This window comes from Aristolochia californica, unplaced genomic scaffold (assembly GCF_029961685.1).
Source record: "Aristolochia californica isolate CCGP_79_NKW_82.1479 unplaced genomic scaffold, dmAriCali1.0.hap1 SCAF_4, whole genome shotgun sequence".
NCBI lineage: Eukaryota > Viridiplantae > Streptophyta > Magnoliopsida > Piperales > Aristolochiaceae > Aristolochia > Aristolochia californica.
The window spans coordinates 14056865-14077961 of NW_027182103.1; positions in this window are offsets into that span (position 1 = coordinate 14056865).

Here is a 21097-nt window from a genome sequence, read left to right on the forward strand (position 1 = left end):
GAGTCCATTTTTAGCGAGTGAAATAATTTTCAAATTTTTTTTGCATACATGAACTCTTAAATTTTTATTTTTTTATGCCTTATATATCTGTTTTGTTTAGGAGACAAAAAGGGTGAGCGAAAACTCAAGTTTGGATCTGAAAACAAATTTGATCATCCAAAATGGAAATGCACAAATGCTGAGAGAGTTAGTTCCAAAAAGTATCTGTGATTTTGAAGGATAGGCAAAAAGTGGGTTGTTTGGCTCTGGTAAATATCCAACCACTTGAGAATTTGATTTTTTCTACTCCTTGAAAATTTTGGATCATTAGGTCCACTTGCATTCTCAACATGTTTCTGGCATGCATATCCACCACACTTAATGCATGTTGGGATTAGTTAGAGGTCCCTTTCCTATAAAATCCCACCAAGCTTATTATTAGGGGTTGTACTTGTGGAATTACCTAAACATGGAGAACAAAACCATGGAGTCCATTTTTAGTGCGTGAAATAATTTTCAAATTTTTTTTGCATACATGAACTCTAAAATTTTCTTTTTGTTATGCCTTATATCTTTTTTGTTTAGGAGAAAAAATGGGAAAGTGAAATCTCAAGTTTGGTTCTGAAAACAAATTTGAACATCCAAAATGGAAATGCACAAATGCTGAGAGAGATAGTTCCAAAAAGTATCCGTGATTTTTAAGGATAGGCAAAAAGTGGGTTTTTTGGCTCTAGTAAATATCCAACCACTTGAGAATTTGATTTTTCCTACTCCTTGAAATTTTTCGATCATTAGCTCCACTTGCATCCTCAACATGTTTCTGGCATGCATATCCACCACACCTAATGCATGTTGGGATCAGTTAGAGGTCCCTTTCCCATAAAAAAACACCAAGCTTATTATTAGGGGTTGTACTAGGGGAATTTCCCAAGCATGGATAACAAACCTTGGAGTCCATTTTTAGTGTGTGAAATAATTATTAAATTTTTTTTGCATACAAGAACTCTAAAATTTTCATTTAGTTATGCCTTATGTCTTTTTTGTTTAGGAGAAAAAAAAGGAGAGTGAAAACTCAAGTTTGGATTTGAAAACAAATTTGAACATCCAAAATGGAAATGCACAAATGCTGAGAGGGATAGTTCCAAAAAGAATCTGTCATTTTTAAGGATAGGCAAAAAGTGGGTTGTTTTGCCTTGTGAATATCCAACCACTTGAGAATTTGATTTTTTCTACTCCTTAAAAATTTTGGGATCATTAGGTCCACTTGCATCCTCAACATGTTTCTGCCATGCATATCCACCACACTTAAAGCATGTTGGGATCAGTTAGAGGTCCCTTTCCTTTAAAATTCCACCAAGCTTATTATTAGGGGTTCTACTTGTGGAATTCCCCAAACATGGATAACAAAACCTTGGAGTCCATTTTTAGTGCGTGAAATAATTTTCAAATTTTTTTTACATACATGAACTCTAAAATTTTCATTTTGTTATGCCTTATATCTTTTTTGTTTAGGAGAAAAAAAGGGAGTGTGAAAACTCAAGTTTGGATCTGAAAACAAATTTGAACATCCAAAATGGAAATACACAAATGCTGAGAGAGATAGTTCCAAAAAGTATCTGTGATTTTTAAGGATAGGCAAAAAGTGGGTTGTTTGGCCCTGGTAAATATCCAACCACTTGAGAATTTGATTTTTTCTACTCCTTGAAAATTTTGGATCGATAGGTTCATTTGCATTCTCAACATGTTTCTGGCATGCATATCCACCACACTTAATGCATGTTGGGATTAGTTAGAGGTCCCTTTCCTATAAAATCCCACCGAGCTTATTATTAGGGGTTGTACTAAGGGAATTTCCCAAGCAAGGATAACAAAACCTTGGAGTCCATTTTTAGTGTGTGAAATAATTTTCAAATTTTTTTTGCATACATGAACTCTAAAATTTTCATTTTGTTATGCCTTTTATTTTTTTTGTTTAGGAGAAAAAATGGGAGAGAGAAAACTCAAGTTTGGATCTGAAAACAAATTTGAACATCCAAAATGGAAATGCACAAATGCTGAGAGAGGTAGTACCAAAAAGTATCTGTGGTTTTCAAGTATAGGCAAAAAGTGGGTTGTTTGGCCTTGTAAATATCCAACCACTTGAGAATTTGATTTTTTCTACTCTTTGAAAATTTTGGATCATTAGGTCCACTTGCATCCTCAACATGTTTCTGGCATGCATATCCACCACACTTAATGCAGGTTGGGATCAGTTAGAGGTCCCTTTCCTATAAAATCTCTACAGGCTTATTATTAGGGGTTGTACTAGAGGAATTTCCCAAGCATGGATAAAAAAACCTTGGAGTCCATTTTTAGTATGTGAAATAATTTTCAATTTTTTTTTTTCATTCTTGAAGTCTAAAACTTTCATTTTGTTATGCCTTATATCTTTTTTGTTTACTCCAAAAAATGGGAGAGAGAAAACTCCAGTTGGGATCTAAAAACAAATTTGAACATCCAAAATGGAAATGCACAAATGCTGAGAGAGGTAGTTCAGAAAAGTATCTGTGATTTTTAAGGATAGGCAAAAAGGGAGTTGTTTGGCCTTGTAAATATGCAACCACTTGAGAATTTGATTTTTTCTACTCCTTGAAATTTTTGGATCATTAGGTCAACTTGCATCCTCAACATGATTCTGGCATGCATATCTACCACACTTAAAGCATGTTGGGATCAGTTAGAGGTCCCTTTCCTATAAAATTCCACCAAGCGTATTATTAGGGGTTGTACTAGTGGAATTTCCCAAACATGGATAACAAAACCTTGGAGTCCATTTTTAGCGAGTGAAATAATTTTCAAATTTTTTTTCCATACATGAACTCTTAAATTTTTATTTTTTTATGCCTTATATATCTGTTTTGTTTAGGAGACAAAAAGGGTGAGCGAAAACTCAAGTTTGGATCTGAAAACAAATTTGATCATCCAAAATGGAAATGCACAAATGCTGAGAGAGTTAGTTCCAAAAAGTATCTGTGATTTTGAAGGATAGGCAAAAAGTGGGTTGTTTGGCTCTGGTAAATATCCAACCACTTGAGAATTTGATTTTTTCTACTCCTTGAAAATTTTGGATCATTAGGTCCACTTGCATTCTCAACATGTTTCTGGCATGCATATCCACCACACTTAATGCATGTTGGGATTAGTTAGAGGTCCCTTTCCTATAAAATCCCACCAAGCTTATTATTAGGGGTTGTACTTGTGGAATTACCTAAACATGGAGAACAAAACCATGGAGTCCATTTTTAGTGCGTGAAATAATTTTCAAATTTTTTTTGCATACATGAACTCTAAAATTTTCTTTTTGTTATGCCTTATATCTTTTTTGTTTAGGAGAAAAAATGGGAAAGTGAAATCTCAAGTTTGGTTCTGAAAACAAATTTGAACATCCAAAATGGAAATGCACAAATGCTGAGAGAGATAGTTCCAAAAAGTATCCGTGATTTTTAAGGATAGGCAAAAAGTGGGTTTTTTGGCTCTAGTAAATATCCAACCACTTGAGAATTTGATTTTTCCTACTCCTTGAAATTTTTCGATCATTAGCTCCACTTGCATCCTCAACATGTTTCTGGCATGCATATCCACCACACCTAATGCATGTTGGGATCAGTTAGAGGTCCCTTTCCCATAAAAAAACACCAAGCTTATTATTAGGGGTTGTACTAGGGGAATTTCCCAAGCATGGATAACAAACCTTGGAGTCCATTTTTAGTGTGTGAAATAATTATTAAATTTTTTTTGCATACAAGAACTCTAAAATTTTCATTTAGTTATGCCTTATGTCTTTTTTGTTTAGGAGAAAAAAAAGGAGAGTGAAAACTCAAGTTTGGATTTGAAAACAAATTTGAACATCCAAAATGGAAATGCACAAATGCTGAGAGGGATAGTTCCAAAAAGAATCGGTCATTTTTAAGGATAGGCAAAAAGTGGGTTGTTTTGCCTTGTGAATATCCAACCACTTGAGAATTTGATTTTTTCTACTCCTTAAAAATTTTGGGATCATTAGGTCCACTTGCATCCTCAACATGTTTCTGCCATGCATATCCACCACACTTAAAGCATGTTGGGATCAGTTAGAGGTCCCTTTCCTTTAAAATTCCACCAAGCTTATTATTAGGGGTTGTACTTGTGGAATTCCCCAAACATGGATAACAAAACCTTGGAGTCCATTTTTAGTGCGTGAAATAATTTTCAAATTTTTTTTACATACATGAACTCTAAAATTTTCATTTTGTTATGCCTTATATCTTTTTTGTTTAGGAGAAAAAAAGGGAGAGTGAAAACTCAAGTTTGGATCTGAAAACAAATTTGAACATCCAAAATGGAAATACACAAATGCTGAGAAAGATAGTTGCAAAAAGTATCTGTGATTTTTAAGGATAGGCAAAAAGTGGGTTGTTTGGCCCTGGTAAATATCCAACCACTTGAGAATTTGATTTTTTCTACTCCTTGAAAATTTTGGATCGATAGGTTCATTTGCATTCTCAACATGTTTCTGGCATGCATATCCACCACACTTAATGCATGTTGGGATTAGTTAGAGGTCCCTTTCCTATAAAATCCCACCGAGCTTATTATTAGGGGTTGTACTAAGGGAATTTCCCAAGCAAGGATAACAAAACCTTGGAGTCCATTTTTAGTGTGTGAAATAATTTTCAAATTTTTTTTGCATACATGAACTCTAAAATTTTCATTTTGTTATGCCTTATATTTTTTTTGTTTAGGAGAAAAAATGGGAGAGAGAAAACTCAAGTTTGGATCTGAAAACAAATTTGAACATCCAAAATGGAAATGCACAAATGCTGAGAGAGGTAGTAGTACCAAAAAGTATCTGTGATTTTCAAGTATAGGCAAAAAGTGGGTTGTTTGGCCTTGTAAATATCCAACCACTTGAGAATTTGATTTTTTCTACTCTTTGAAAATTTTGGATCATTAGGTCCACTTGCATCCTCAACATGTTTCTGGCATGCATATCCACCACACTTAATGCAGGTTGGGATCAGTTAGAGGTCCCTTTCCTATAAAATCTCTACAGGCTTATTATTAGGGGTTGTACTAGAGGAATTTCCCAAGCATGGATAAAAAAACCTTGGAGTCCATTTTTAGTATGTGAAATAATTTTCATTTTTTTTTTTCATTCTTGAACTCTAAAACTTTCATTTTGTTATGCCTTATATCTTTTTTGTTTACTCCAAAAAATGGGAGAGAGAAAACTCAAGTTGGGATCTAAAAACAAATTTGAACATCCAAAATGGAAATGCACAAATGCTGAGAGAGGTAGTTCAGAAAAGTATCTGTGATTTTTAAGGATAGGCAAAAAGGGAGTTGTTTGGCCTTGTAAATATGCAACCACTTGAGAATTTGATTTTTTCTACTCCTTGAAATTTTTGGATCGTTAGGTCAACTTGCATCCTCAACATGATTCTGGCATGCATATCTACCACACTTAAAGCATGTTGGGATCAGTTAGAGGTCCCTTTCCTATAAAATTCCACCAAGCGTATTATTAGGGGTTGTACTAGTGGAATTTCCCAAACATGGATAACAAAACCTTGGAGTCCATTTTTAGCGAGTGAAATAATTTTCAAATTTTTTTTGCATACATGAACTCTTAAATTTTTATTTTTTTATGCCTTATATATCTGTTTTGTTTAGGAGACAAAAAGGGTGAGTGAAAACTCAAGTTTGGATCTGAAAACAAATTTGATCATCCAAAATGGAAATGCACAAATGCTGAGAGAGTTAGTTCCAAAAAGTATCTGTGATTTTGAAGGATAGGCAAAAAGTGGGTTGTTTGGCTCTGGTAAATATCCAACCACTTGAGAATTTGATTTTTTCTACTCCTTGAAAATTTTGGATCATTAGGTCCACTTGCATTCTCAACATGTTTCTGGCATGCATATCCACCACACTTAATGCATGTTGGGATTAGTTAGAGGTCCCTTTCCTATAAAATCCCACCAAGCTTATTATTAGGGGTTGTACTTGTGGAATTACCTAAACATGGAGAACAAAACCATGGAGTCCATTTTTAGTGCGTGAAATAATTTTCAAATTTTTTTTGCATACATGAACTCTAAAATTTTCTTTTTGTTATGCCTTATATCTTTTTTGTTTAGGAGAAAAAATGGGAAAGTGAAATCTCAAGTTTGGTTCTGAAAACAAATTTGAACATCCAAAATGGAAATGCACAAATGCTGAGAGAGATAGTTCCAAAAAGTATCCGTGATTTTTAAGGATAGGCAAAAAGTGGGTTTTTTGGCTCTAGTAAATATCCAACCACTTGAGAATTTGATTTTTCCTACTCCTTGAAATTTTTCGATCATTAGCTCCACTTGCATCCTCAACATGTTTCTGGCATGCATATCCACCACACCTAATGCATGTTGGGATCAGTTAGAGGTCCCTTTCCCATAAAAAAACACCAAGCTTATTATTAGGGGTTGTACTAGGGGAATTTCCCAAGCATGGATAACAAACCTTGGAGTCCATTTTTAGTGTGTGAAATAATTATTAAATTTTTTTTGCATACACGAACTCTAAAATTTTCATTTAGTTATGCCTTATGTCTTTTTTGTTTAGGAGAAAAAAAAGGAGAGTGAAAACTCAAGTTTGGATTTGAAAACAAATTTGAACATCCAAAATGGAAATGCACAAATGCTGAGAGGGATAGTTCCAAAAAGAATCTGTCATTTTTAAGGATAGGCAAAAAGTGGGTTGTTTTGCCTTGTGAATATCCAACCACTTGAGAATTTGATTTTTTCTACTCCTTAAAAATTTTGGGATCATTAGGTCCACTTGCATCCTCAACATGTTTCTGCCATGCATATCCACCACACTTAAAGCATGTTGGGATCAGTTAGAGGTCCCTTTCCTTTAAAATTCCACCAAGCTTATTATTAGGGGTTGTACTTGTGGAATTCCCCAAACATGGATAACAAAACCTTGGAGTCCATTTTTAGTGCGTGAAATAATTTTCAAATTTTTTTTACATACATGAACTCTAAAATTTTCATTTTGTTATGCCTTATATCTTTTTTGTTTAGGAGAAAAAAAGGGAGAGTGAAAACTCAAGTTTGGATCTGAAAACAAATTTGAACATCCAAAATGGAAATACACAAATGCTGAGAGAGATAGTTGCAAAAAGTATCTGTGATTTTTAAGGATAGGCAAAAAGTGGGTTGTTTGGCCCTGGTAAATATCCAACCACTTGAGAATTTGATTTTTTCTACTCCTTGAAAATTTTGGATCGATAGGTTCATTTGCATTCTCAACATGTTTCTGGCATGCATATCCACCACACTTAATGCATGTTGGGATTAGTTAGAGGTCCCTTTCCTATAAAATCCCACCGAGCTTATTATTAGGGGTTGTACTAAGGGAATTTCCCAAGCAAGGATAACAAAACCTTGGAGTCCATTTTTAGTGTGTGAAATAATTTTCAAATTTTTTTTGCATACATGAACTCTAAAATTTTCATTTTGTTATGCCTTATATTTTTTTTGTTTAGGAGAAAAAATGGGAGAGAGAAAACTCAAGTTTGGATCTGAAAACAAATTTGAACATCCAAAATGGAAATGCACAAATGCTGAGAGAGGTAGTAGTACCAAAAAGTATCTGTGATTTTCAAGTATAGGCAAAAAGTGGGTTGTTTGGCCTTGTAAATATCCAACCACTTGAGAATTTGATTTTTTCTACTCTTTGAAAATTTTGGATCATTAGGTCCACTTGCATCCTCAACATGTTTCTGGCATGCATATCCACCACACTTAATGCAGGTTGGGATCAGTTAGAGGTCCCTTTCCTATAAAATCTCTACAGGCTTATTATTAGGGGTTGTACTAGAGGAATTTCCCAAGCATGGATAAAAAAACCTTGGAGTCCATTTTTAGTATGTGAAATAATTTTCAATTTTTTTTTTCATTCTTGAACTCTAAAACTTTCATTTTGTTATGCCTTATATCTTTTTTGTTTACTCCAAAAAATGGGAGAGAGAAAACTCAAGTTGGGATCTAAAAACAAATTTGAACATCCAAAATGGAAATGCACAAATGCTGAGAGAGGTAGTTCAGAAAAGTATCTGTGATTTTTAAGGATAGGCAAAAAGGGAGTTGTTTGGCCTTGTAAATATGCAACCACTTGAGAATTTGATTTTTTCTACTCCTTGAAATTTTTGGATCATTAGGTCAACTTGCATCCTCAACATGATTCTGGCATGCATATCTACCACACTTAAAGCATGTTGGGATCAGTTAGAGGTCCCTTTCCTATAAAATTCCACCAAGCGTATTATTAGGGGTTGTACTAGTGGAATTTCCCAAACATGGATAACAAAACCTTGGAGTCCATTTTTAGCGAGTGAAATAATTTTCAAATTTTTTTTGCATACATGAACTCTTAAATTTTTATTTTTTTATGCCTTATATATCTGTTTTGTTTAGGAGACAAAAAGGGTGAGTGAAAACTCAAGTTTGGATCTGAAAACAAATTTGATCATCCAAAATGGAAATGCACAAATGCTGAGAGAGTTAGTTCCAAAAAGTATCTGTGATTTTGAAGGATAGGCAAAAAGTGGGTTGTTTGGCTCTGGTAAATATCCAACCACTTGAGAATTTGATTTTTTCTACTCCTTGAAAATTTTGGATCATTAGGTCCACTTGCATTCTCAACATGTTTCTGGCATGCATATCCACCACACTTAATGCATGTTGGGATTAGTTAGAGGTCCCTTTCCTATAAAATCCCACCAAGCTTATTATTAGGGGTTGTACTTGTGGAATTACCTAAACATGGAGAACAAAACCATGGAGTCCATTTTTAGTGCGTGAAATAATTTTCAAATTTTTTTTGCATACATGAACTCTAAAATTTTCTTTTTGTTATGCCTTATATCTTTTTTGTTTAGGAGAAAAAATGGGAAAGTGAAATCTCAAGTTTGGTTCTGAAAACAAATTTGAACATCCAAAATGGAAATGCACAAATGCTGAGAGAGATAGTTCCAAAAAGTATCCGTGATTTTTAAGGATAGGCAAAAAGTGGGTTTTTTGGCTCTAGTAAATATCCAACCACTTGAGAATTTGATTTTTCCTACTCCTTGAAATTTTTCGATCATTAGCTCCACTTGCATCCTCAACATGTTTCTGGCATGCATATCCACCACACCTAATGCATGTTGGGATCAGTTAGAGGTCCCTTTCCCATAAAAAAACACCAAGCTTATTATTAGGGGTTGTACTAGGGGAATTTCCCAAGCATGGATAACAAACCTTGGAGTCCATTTTTAGTGTGTGAAATAATTATTAAATTTTTTTTGCATACACGAACTCTAAAATTTTCATTTAGTTATGCCTTATGTCTTTTTTGTTTAGGAGAAAAAAAAGGAGAGTGAAAACTCAAGTTTGGATTTGAAAACAAATTTGAACATCCAAAATGGAAATGCACAAATGCTGAGAGGGATAGTTCCAAAAAGAATCTGTCATTTTTAAGGATAGGCAAAAAGTGGGTTGTTTTGCCTTGTGAATATCCAACCACTTGAGAATTTGATTTTTTCTACTCCTTAAAAATTTTGGGATCATTAGGTCCACTTGCATCCTCAACATGTTTCTGCCATGCATATCCACCACACTTAAAGCATGTTGGGATCAGTTAGAGGTCCCTTTCCTTTAAAATTCCACCAAGCTTATTATTAGGGGTTGTACTTGTGGAATTCCCCAAACATGGATAACAAAACCTTGGAGTCCATTTTTAGTGCGTGAAATAATTTTCAAATTTTTTTTACATACATGAACTCTAAAATTTTCATTTTGTTATGCCTTATATCTTTTTTGTTTAGGAGAAAAAAAGGGAGAGTGAAAACTCAAGTTTGGATCTGAAAACAAATTTGAACATCCAAAATGGAAATACACAAATGCTGAGAGAGATAGTTGCAAAAAGTATCTGTGATTTTTAAGGATAGGCAAAAAGTGGGTTGTTTGGCCCTGGTAAATATCCAACCACTTGAGAATTTGATTTTTTCTACTCCTTGAAAATTTTGGATCGATAGGTTCATTTGCATTCTCAACATGTTTCTGGCATGCATATCCACCACACTTAATGCATGTTGGGATTAGTTAGAGGTCCCTTTCCTATAAAATCCCACCGAGCTTATTATTAGGGGTTGTACTAAGGGAATTTCCCAAGCAAGGATAACAAAACCTTGGAGTCCATTTTTAGTGTGTGAAATAATTTTCAAATTTTTTTTGCATACATGAACTCTAAAATTTTCATTTTGTTATGCCTTATATTTTTTTTGTTTAGGAGAAAAAATGGGAGAGAGAAAACTCAAGTTTGGATCTGAAAACAAATTTGAACATCCAAAATGGAAATGCACAAATGCTGAGAGAGGTAGTAGTACCAAAAAGTATCTGTGATTTTCAAGTATAGGCAAAAAGTGGGTTGTTTGGCCTTGTAAATATCCAACCACTTGAGAATTTGATTTTTTCTACTCTTTGAAAATTTTGGATCATTAGGTCCACTTGCATCCTCAACATGTTTCTGGCATGCATATCCACCACACTTAATGCAGGTTGGGATCAGTTAGAGGTCCCTTTCCTATAAAATCTCTACAGGCTTATTATTAGGGGTTGTACTAGAGGAATTTCCCAAGCATGGATAAAAAAACCTTGGAGTCCATTTTTAGTATGTGAAATAATTTTCAATTTTTTTTTTCATTCTTGAACTCTAAAACTTTCATTTTGTTATGCCTTATATCTTTTTTGTTTACTCCAAAAAATGGGAGAGAGAAAACTCAAGTTGGGATCTAAAAACAAATTTGAACATCCAAAATGGAAATGCACAAATGCTGAGAGAGGTAGTTCAGAAAAGTATCTGTGATTTTTAAGGATAGGCAAAAAGGGAGTTGTTTGGCCTTGTAAATATGCAACCACTTGAGAATTTGATTTTTTCTACTCCTTGAAATTTTTGGATCATTAGGTCAACTTGCATCCTCAACATGATTCTGGCATGCATATCTACCACACTTAAAGCATGTTGGGATCAGTTAGAGGTCCCTTTCCTATAAAATTCCACCAAGCGTATTATTAGGGGTTGTACTAGTGGAATTTCCCAAACATGGATAACAAAACCTTGGAGTCCATTTTTAGCGAGTGAAATAATTTTCAAATTTTTTTTGCATACATGAACTCTTAAATTTTTATTTTTTTATGCCTTATATATCTGTTTTGTTTAGGAGACAAAAAGGGTGAGTGAAAACTCAAGTTTGGATCTGAAAACAAATTTGATCATCCAAAATGGAAATGCACAAATGCTGAGAGAGTTAGTTCCAAAAAGTATCTGTGATTTTGAAGGATAGGCAAAAAGTGGGTTGTTTCGCTCTGGTAAATATCCAACCACTTGAGAATTTGATTTTTTCTACTCCTTGAAAATTTTGGATCATTAGGTCCACTTGCATTCTCAACATGTTTCTGGCATGCATATCCACCACACTTAATGCATGTTGGGATTAGTTAGAGGTCCCTTTCCTATAAAATCCCACCAAGCTTATTATTAGGGGTTGTACTTGTGGAATTACCTAAACATGGAGAACAAAACCATGGAGTCCATTTTTAGTGCGTGAAATAATTTTCAAATTTTTTTTGCATACATGAACTCTAAAATTTTCTTTTTGTTATGCCTTATATCTTTTTTGTTTAGGAGAAAAAATGGGAAAGTGAAATCTCAAGTTTGGTTCTGAAAACAAATTTGAACATCCAAAATGGAAATGCACAAATGCTGAGAGAGATAGTTCCAAAAAGTATCCGTGATTTTTAAGGATAGGCAAAAAGTGGGTTTTTTGGCTCTAGTAAATATCCAACCACTTGAGAATTTGATTTTTCCTACTCCTTGAAATTTTTCGATCATTAGCTCCACTTGCATCCTCAACATGTTTCTGGCATGCATATCCACCACACCTAATGCATGTTGGGATCAGTTAGAGGTCCCTTTCCCATAAAAAAACACCAAGCTTATTATTAGGGGTTGTACTAGGGGAATTTCCCAAGCATGGATAACAAACCTTGGAGTCCATTTTTAGTGTGTGAAATAATTATTAAATTTTTTTTGCATACACGAACTCTAAAATTTTCATTTAGTTATGCCTTATGTCTTTTTTGTTTAGGAGAAAAAAAAGGAGAGTGAAAACTCAAGTTTGGATTTGAAAACAAATTTGAACATCCAAAATGGAAATGCACAAATGCTGAGAGGGATAGTTCCAAAAAGAATCTGTCATTTTTAAGGATAGGCAAAAAGTGGGTTGTTTTGCCTTGTGAATATCCAACCACTTGAGAATTTGATTTTTTCTACTCCTTAAAAATTTTGGGATCATTAGGTCCACTTGCATCCTCAACATGTTTCTGCCATGCATATCCACCACACTTAAAGCATGTTGGGATCAGTTAGAGGTCCCTTTCCTTTAAAATTCCACCAAGCTTATTATTAGGGGTTCTACTTGTGGAATTCCCCAAACATGGATAACAAAACCTTGGAGTCCATTTTTAGTGCGTGAAATAATTTTCAAATTTTTTTTACATACATGAACTCTAAAATTTTCATTTTATTATGCCTTATATCTTTTTTGTTTAGGAGAAAAAAAGGGAGAGTGAAAACTCAAGTTTGGATCTGAAAACAAATTTGAACATCCAAAATGGAAATACACAAATGCTGAGAGAGATAGTTGCAAAAAGTATCTGTGATTTTTAAGGATAGGCAAAAAGTGGGTTGTTTGGCCCTGGTAAATATCCAACCACTTGAGAATTTGATTTTTTCTACTCCTTGAAAATTTTGGATCGATAGGTTCATTTGCATTCTCAACATGTTTCTGGCATGCATATCCACCACACTTAATGCATGTTGGGATTAGTTAGAGGTCCCTTTCCTATAAAATCCCACCGAGCTTATTATTAGGGGTTGTACTAAGGGAATTTCCCAAGCAAGGATAACAAAACCTTGGAGTCCATTTTTAGTGTGTGAAATAATTTTCAAATTTTTTTTGCATACATGAACTCTAAAATTTTCATTTTGTTATGCCTTATATTTTTTTTGTTTAGGAGAAAAAATGGGAGAGAGAAAACTCAAGTTTGGATCTGAAAACAAATTTGAACATCCAAAATGGAAATGCACAAATGCTGAGAGAGGTAGTAGTACCAAAAAGTATCTGTGATTTTCAAGTATAGGCAAAAAGTGGGTTGTTTGGCCTTGTAAATATCCAACCACTTGAGAATTTGATTTTTTCTACTCTTTGAAAATTTTGGATCATTAGGTCCACTTGCATCCTCAACATGTTTCTGGCATGCATATCCACCACACTTAATGCAGGTTGGGATCAGTTAGAGGTCCCTTTCCTATAAAATCTCTACAGGCTTATTATTAGGGGTTGTACTAGAGGAATTTCCCAAGCATGGATAAAAAAACCTTGGAGTCCATTTTTAGTATGTGAAATAATTTTCAATTTTTTTTTTCATTCTTGAACTCTAAAACTTTCATTTTGTTATGCCTTATATCTTTTTTGTTTACTCCAAAAAATGGGAGAGAGAAAACTCAAGTTGGGATCTAAAAACAAATTTGAACATCCAAAATGGAAATGCACAAATGCTGAGAGAGGTAGTTCAGAAAAGTATCTGTGATTTTTAAGGATAGGCAAAAAGGGAGTTGTTTGGCCTTGTAAATATGCAACCACTTGAGAATTTGATTTTTTCTACTCCTTGAAATTTTTGGATCATTAGGTCAACTTGCATCCTCAACATGATTCTGGCATGCATATCTACCACACTTAAAGCATGTTGGGATCAGTTAGAGGTCCCTTTCCTATAAAATTCCACCAAGCGTATTATTAGGGGTTGTACTAGTGGAATTTCCCAAACATGGATAACAAAACCTTGGAGTCCATTTTTAGCGAGTGAAATAATTTTCAAATTTTTTTTGCATACATGAACTCTTAAATTTTTATTTTTTTATGCCTTATATATCTGTTTTGTTTAGGAGACAAAAAGGGTGAGTGAAAACTCAAGTTTGGATCTGAAAACAAATTTGATCATCCAAAATGGAAATGCACAAATGCTGAGAGAGTTAGTTCCAAAAAGTATCTGTGATTTTGAAGGATAGGCAAAAAGTGGGTTGTTTGGCTCTGGTAAATATCCAACCACTTGAGAATTTGATTTTTTCTACTCCTTGAAAATTTTGGATCATTAGGTCCACTTGCATTCTCAACATGTTTCTGGCATGCATATCCACCACACTTAATGCATGTTGGGATTAGTTAGAGGTCCCTTTCCTATAAAATCCCACCAAGCTTATTATTAGGGGTTGTACTTGTGGAATTACCTAAACATGGAGAACAAAACCATGGAGTCCATTTTTAGTGCGTGAAATAATTTTCAAATTTTTTTTGCATACATGAACTCTAAAATTTTCTTTTTGTTATGCCTTATATCTTTTTTGTTTAGGAGAAAAAATGGGAAAGTGAAATCTCAAGTTTGGTTCTGAAAACAAATTTGAACATCCAAAATGGAAATGCACAAATGCTGAGAGAGATAGTTCCAAAAAGTATCCGTGATTTTTAAGGATAGGCAAAAAGTGGGTTTTTTGGCTCTAGTAAATATCCAACCACTTGAGAATTTGATTTTTCCTACTCCTTGAAATTTTTCGATCATTAGCTCCACTTGCATCCTCAACATGTTTCTGGCATGCATATCCACCACACCTAATGCATGTTGGGATCAGTTAGAGGTCCCTTTCCCATAAAAAAACACCAAGCTTATTATTAGGGGTTGTACTAGGGGAATTTCCCAAGCATGGATAACAAACCTTGGAGTCCATTTTTAGTGTGTGAAATAATTATTAAATTTTTTTTGCATACACGAACTCTAAAATTTTCATTTAGTTATGCCTTATGTCTTTTTTGTTTAGGAGAAAAAAAAGGAGAGTGAAAACTCAAGTTTGGATTTGAAAACAAATTTGAACATCCAAAATGGAAATGCACAAATGCTGAGAGGGATAGTTCCAAAAAGAATCTGTCATTTTTAAGGATAGGCAAAAAGTGGGTTGTTTTGCCTTGTGAATATCCAACCACTTGAGAATTTGATTTTTTCTACTCCTTAAAAATTTTGGGATCATTAGGTCCACTTGCATCCTCAACATGTTTCTGCCATGCATATCCACCACACTTAAAGCATGTTGGGATCAGTTAGAGGTCCCTTTCCTTTAAAATTCCACCAAGCTTATTATTAGGGGTTGTACTTGTGGAATTCCCCAAACATGGATAACAAAACCTTGGAGTCCATTTTTAGTGCGTGAAATAATTTTCAAATTTTTTTTACATACATGAACTCTAAAATTTTCATTTTGTTATGCCTTATATCTTTTTTGTTTAGGAGAAAAAAAGGGAGAGTGAAAACTCAAGTTTGGATCTGAAAACAAATTTGAACATCCAAAATGGAAATACACAAATGCTGAGAGAGATAGTTGCAAAAAGTATCTGTGATTTTTAAGGATAGGCAAAAAGTGGGTTGTTTGGCCCTGGTAAATATCCAACCACTTGAGAATTTGATTTTTTCTACTCCTTGAAAATTTTGGATCGATAGGTTCATTTGCATTCTCAACATGTTTCTGGCATGCATATCCACCACACTTAATGCATGTTGGGATTAGTTAGAGGTCCCTTTCCTATAAAATCCCACCGAGCTTATTATTAGGGGTTGTACTAAGGGAATTTCCCAAGCAAGGATAACAAAACCTTGGAGTCCATTTTTAGTGTGTGAAATAATTTTCAAATTTTTTTTGCATACATGAACTCTAAAATTTTCATTTTGTTATGCCTTATATTTTTTTTGTTTAGGAGAAAAAATGGGAGAGAGAAAACTCAAGTTTGGATCTGAAAACAAATTTGAACATCCAAAATGGAAATGCACAAATGCTGAGAGAGGTAGTAGTACCAAAGAGTATCTGTGATTTTCAAGTATAGGCAAAAAGTGGGTTGTTTGGCCTTGTAAATATCCAACCACTTGAGAATTTGATTTTTTCTACTCTTTGAAAATTTTGGATCATTAGGTCCACTTGCATCCTCAACATGTTTCTGGCATGCATATCCACCACACTTAATGCAGGTTGGGATCAGTTAGAGGTCCCTTTCCTATAAAATCTCTACAGGCTTATTATTAGGGGTTGTACTAGAGGAATTTCCCAAGCATGGATAAAAAAACCTTGGAGTCCATTTTTAGTATGTGAAATAATTTTCAATTTTTTTTTTCATTCTTGAACTCTAAAACTTTCATTTTGTTATGCCTTATATCTTTTTTGTTTACTCCAAAAAATGGGAGAGAGAAAACTCAAGTTGGGATCTAAAAACAAATTTGAACATCCAAAATGGAAATGCACAAATGCTGAGAGAGGTAGTTCAGAAAAGTATCTGTGATTTTTAAGGATAGGCAAAAAGGGAGTTGTTTGGCCTTGTAAATATGCAACCACTTGAGAATTTGATTTTTTCTACTCCTTGAAATTTTTGGATCATTAGGTCAACTTGCATCCTCAACATGATTCTGGCATGCATATCTACCACACTTAAAGCATGTTGGGATCAGTTAGAGGTCCCTTTCCTATAAAATTCCACCAAGCGTATTATTAGGGGTTGTACTAGTGGAATTTCCCAAACATGGATAACAAAACCTTGGAGTCCATTTTTAGCGAGTGAAATAATTTTCAAATTTTTTTTGCATACATGAACTCTTAAATTTTTATTTTTTTATGCCTTATATATCTGTTTTGTTTAGGAGACAAAAAGGGTGAGTGAAAACTCAAGTTTGGATCTGAAAACAAATTTGATCATCCAAAATGGAAATGCACAAATGCTGAGAGAGTTAGTTCCAAAAAGTATCTGTGATTTTGAAGGATAGGCAAAAAGTGGGTTGTTTGGCTCTGGTAAATATCCAACCACTTGAGAATTTGATTTTTTCTACTCCTTGAAAATTTTGGATCATTAGGTCCACTTGCATTCTCAACATGTTTCTGGCATGCATATCCACCACACTTAATGCATGTTGGGATTAGTTAGAGGTCCCTTTCCTATAAAATCCCACCAAGCTTATTATTAGGGGTTGTACTTGTGGAATTACCTAATCATGGAGAACAAAACCATGGAGTCCATTTTTAGTGCGTGAAATAATTTTCAAATTTTTTTTGCATACATGAACTCTAAAATTTTCTTTTTGTTATGCCTTATATCTTTTTTGTTTAGGAGAAAAAATGGGAAAGTGAAATCTCAAGTTTGGTTCTGAAAACAAATTTGAACATCCAAAATGGAAATGCACAAATGCTGAGAGAGATAGTTCCAAAAAGTATCCGTGATTTTTAAGGATAGGCAAAAAGTGGGTTTTTTGGCTCTAGTAAATATCCAACCACTTGAGAATTTGATTTTTCCTACTCCTTGAAATTTTTCGATCATTAGCTCCACTTGCATCCTCAACATGTTTCTGGCATGCATATCCACCACACCTAATGCATGTTGGGATCAGTTAGAGGTCCCTTTCCCATAAAAAAACACCAAGCTTATTATTAGGGGTTGTACTAGGGGAATTTCCCAAGCATGGATAACAAACCTTGGAGTCCATTTTTAGTGTGTGAAATAATTATTAAATTTTTTTTGCATACACGAACTCTAAAATTTTCATTTAGTTATGCCTTATGTCTTTTTTGTTTAGGAGAAAAAAAAGGAGAGTGAAAACTCAAGTTTGGATTTGAAAACAAATTTGAACATCCAAAATGGAAATGCACAAATGCTGAGAGGGATAGTTCCAAAAAGAATCTGTCATTTTTAAGGATAGGCAAAAAGTGGGTTGTTTTGCCTTGTGAATATCCAACCACTTGAGAATTTGATTTTTTCTACTCCTTAAAAATTTTGGGATCATTAGGTCCACTTGCATCCTCAACATGTTTCTGCCATGCATATCCACCACACTTAAAGCATGTTGGGATCAGTTAGAGGTCCCTTTCCTTTAAAATTCCACCAAGCTTATTATTAGGGGTTCTACTTGTGGAATTCCCCAAACATGGATAACAAAACCTTGGAGTCCATTTTTAGTGCGTGAAATAATTTTCAAATTTTTTTTACATACATGAACTCTAAAATTTTCATTTTGTTATGCCTTATATCTTTTTTGTTTAGGAGAAAAAAAGGGAGAGTGAAAACTCAAGTTTGGATCTGAAAACAAATTTGAACATCCAAAATGGAAATACACAAATGCTGAGAGAGATAGTTCCAAAAAGTATCTGTGATTTTTAAGGATAGGCAAAAAGTGGGTTGTTTGGCCCTGGTAAATATCCAACCACTTGAGAATTTGATTTTTTCTACTCCTTGAAAATTTTGGATCGATAGGTTCATTTGCATTCTCAACATGTTTCTGGCATGCATATCCACCACACTTAATGCATGTTGGGATTAGTTAGAGGTCCCTTTCCTATAAAATCCCACCGAGCTTATTATTAGGGGTTGTACTAAGGGAATTTCCCAAGCAAGGATAACAAAACCTTGGAGTCCATTTTTAGTGTGTGAAATAATTTTCAAATTTTTTTTGCATACATGAACTCTAAAATTTTCATTTTGTTATGCCTTATATTTTTTTTGTTTAGGAGAAAAAATGGGAGAGAGAAAACTCAAGTTTGGATCTGAAAACAAATTTGAACATCCAAAATGGAAATGCACAAATGCTGAGAGAGGTAGTAGTACCAAAAAGTATCTGTGATTTTCAAGTATAGGCAAAAAGTGGGTTGTTTGGCCTTGTAAATATCCAACCACTTGAGAATTTGATTTTTTCTACTCTTTGAAAATTTTGGATCATTAGGTCCACTTGCATCCTCAACATGTTTCTGGCATGCATATCCACCACACTTAATGCAGGTTGGGATCAGTTAGAGGTCCCTTTCCTATAAAATCTCTACAGGCTTATTATTAGGGGTTGTACTAGAGGAATTTCCCAAGCATGGATAAAAAAACCTTGGAGTCCATTTTTAGTATGTGAAATAATTTTCAATTTTTTTTTTCATTCTTGAACTCTAAAACTTTCATTTTGTTATGCCTTATATCTTTTTTGTTTACTCCAAAAAATGGGAGAGAGAAAACTCAAGTTGGGATCTAAAAACAAATTTGAACATCCAAAATGGAAATGCACAAATGCTGAGAGAGGTAGTTCAGAAAAGTATCTGTGATTTTTAAGGATAGGCAAAAAGGGAGTTGTTTGGCCTTGTAAATATGCAACCACTTGAGAATTTGATTTTTTCTACTCCTTGAAATTTTTGGATCATTAGGTCAACTTGCATCCTCAACATGATTCTGGCATGCATATCTACCACACTTAAAGCATGTTGGGATCAGTTAGAGGTCCCTTTCCTATAAAATTCCACCAAGCGTATTATTAGGGGTTGTACTAGTGGAATTTCCCAAACATGGATAACAAAACCTTGGAGTCCATTTTTAGCGAGTGAAATAATTTTCAAATTTTTTTTGCATACATGAACTCTCAAATTTTTATTTTTTTATGCCTTATATATCTGTTTTGTTTAGGAGACAAAAAGGGTGAGCGAAAACTCAAGTTTGGATCTGAAAACAAATTTGATCATCCAAAATGGAAATGCACAAATGCTGAGAGAGTTAGTTCCAAAAAGTATCTGTGATTTTGAAGGATAGGCAAAAAGTGGGTTGTTTGGCTCTGGTAAATATCCAACCACTTGAGAATTTGATTTTTTCTACTCCTTGAAAATTTTGGATCATTAGGTCCACTTGCATTCTCAACATGTTTCTGGCATGCATATCCACCACACTTAATGCATGTTGGGATTAGTTAGAGGTCCCTTTCCTATAAAATCCCACCAAGCTTATTATTAGGGGTTGTACTTGTGGAATTACCTAAACATGGAGAACAAAACCATGGAGTCCATTTTTAGTGCGTGAAATAATTTTCAAATTTTTTTTGCATACATGAACTCTAAAATTTTCTTTTTGTTATGGCTTATATCTTTTTTGTTTAGGAGAAAAAATGGGAAAGTGAAATCTCTAAGTTTGGTTCTGAAAACAAATTTGAACATCCAAAATGGAAATGCACAAATGCTGAGAGAGATAGTTCCAAAAAGTATCCGTGATTTTTAAGGATAGGCAAAAAGTGGGTTTTTTGGCTCTAGTAAATATCCAACCACTTGAGAATTTGATTTTTCCTACTCCTGGAAATTTTTCGATCATTAGCGCCACTTGCATCCTCAACATGTTTCTGGCATGCATATCCACCACACCTAATGCATGTTGGGATCAGTTAGAGGTCCCTTTCCCATAAAAAAACACCAAGCTTATTATTAGGGGTTGTACTAGGGGAATTTCCCAAGCATGGATAACAAACCTTGGAGTCCATTTTTAGTGTGTGAAATAATTATTAAATTTTTTTTGCATACAAGAACTCTAAAATTTTCATTTAGTTATGCCTTATGTCTTTTTTGTTTAGGAGAAAAAAAAGGAGAGTGAAAACTCAAGTTTGGATTTGAAAACAAATTTGAACATCCAAAATGGAAATGCACAAATGCTGAGAGAGATAGTTCCAAAAAGAATCTGTCATTCTTCAGGATAGGCAAAAAGTGGGTTGTTTTGCCTTGTGAATATCCAACCACTTGAGAATTTGATTTTTTCTACTCCTTAAAAATTTTGGGATCATTAGGTCCACTTGCATCCTCAACATGTTTCTGCCATGCATATCCACCACACTTAAAGCATGTTGGGATCAGTTAGAGGTCCCTTTCCTTTAAAATTCCACCAAGCTTATTATTAGGGGTTGTACTTGTGGAATTCCCCAAACATGGATAACAAAACCTTGGAGTCCATTTTTAGTGCGTGAAATAATTTTCAAATTTTTTTTACATACATGAACTCTAAAATTTTCATTTTGTTATGCCTTATATCTTTTTTGTTTAGGAGAAAAAAAGGGAGAGTGAAAACTCAAGTTTGGATCTGAAAACAAATTTGAACATCCAAAATGGAAATACACAAATGCTGAGAGAGATAGTTCCAAAAAGTATC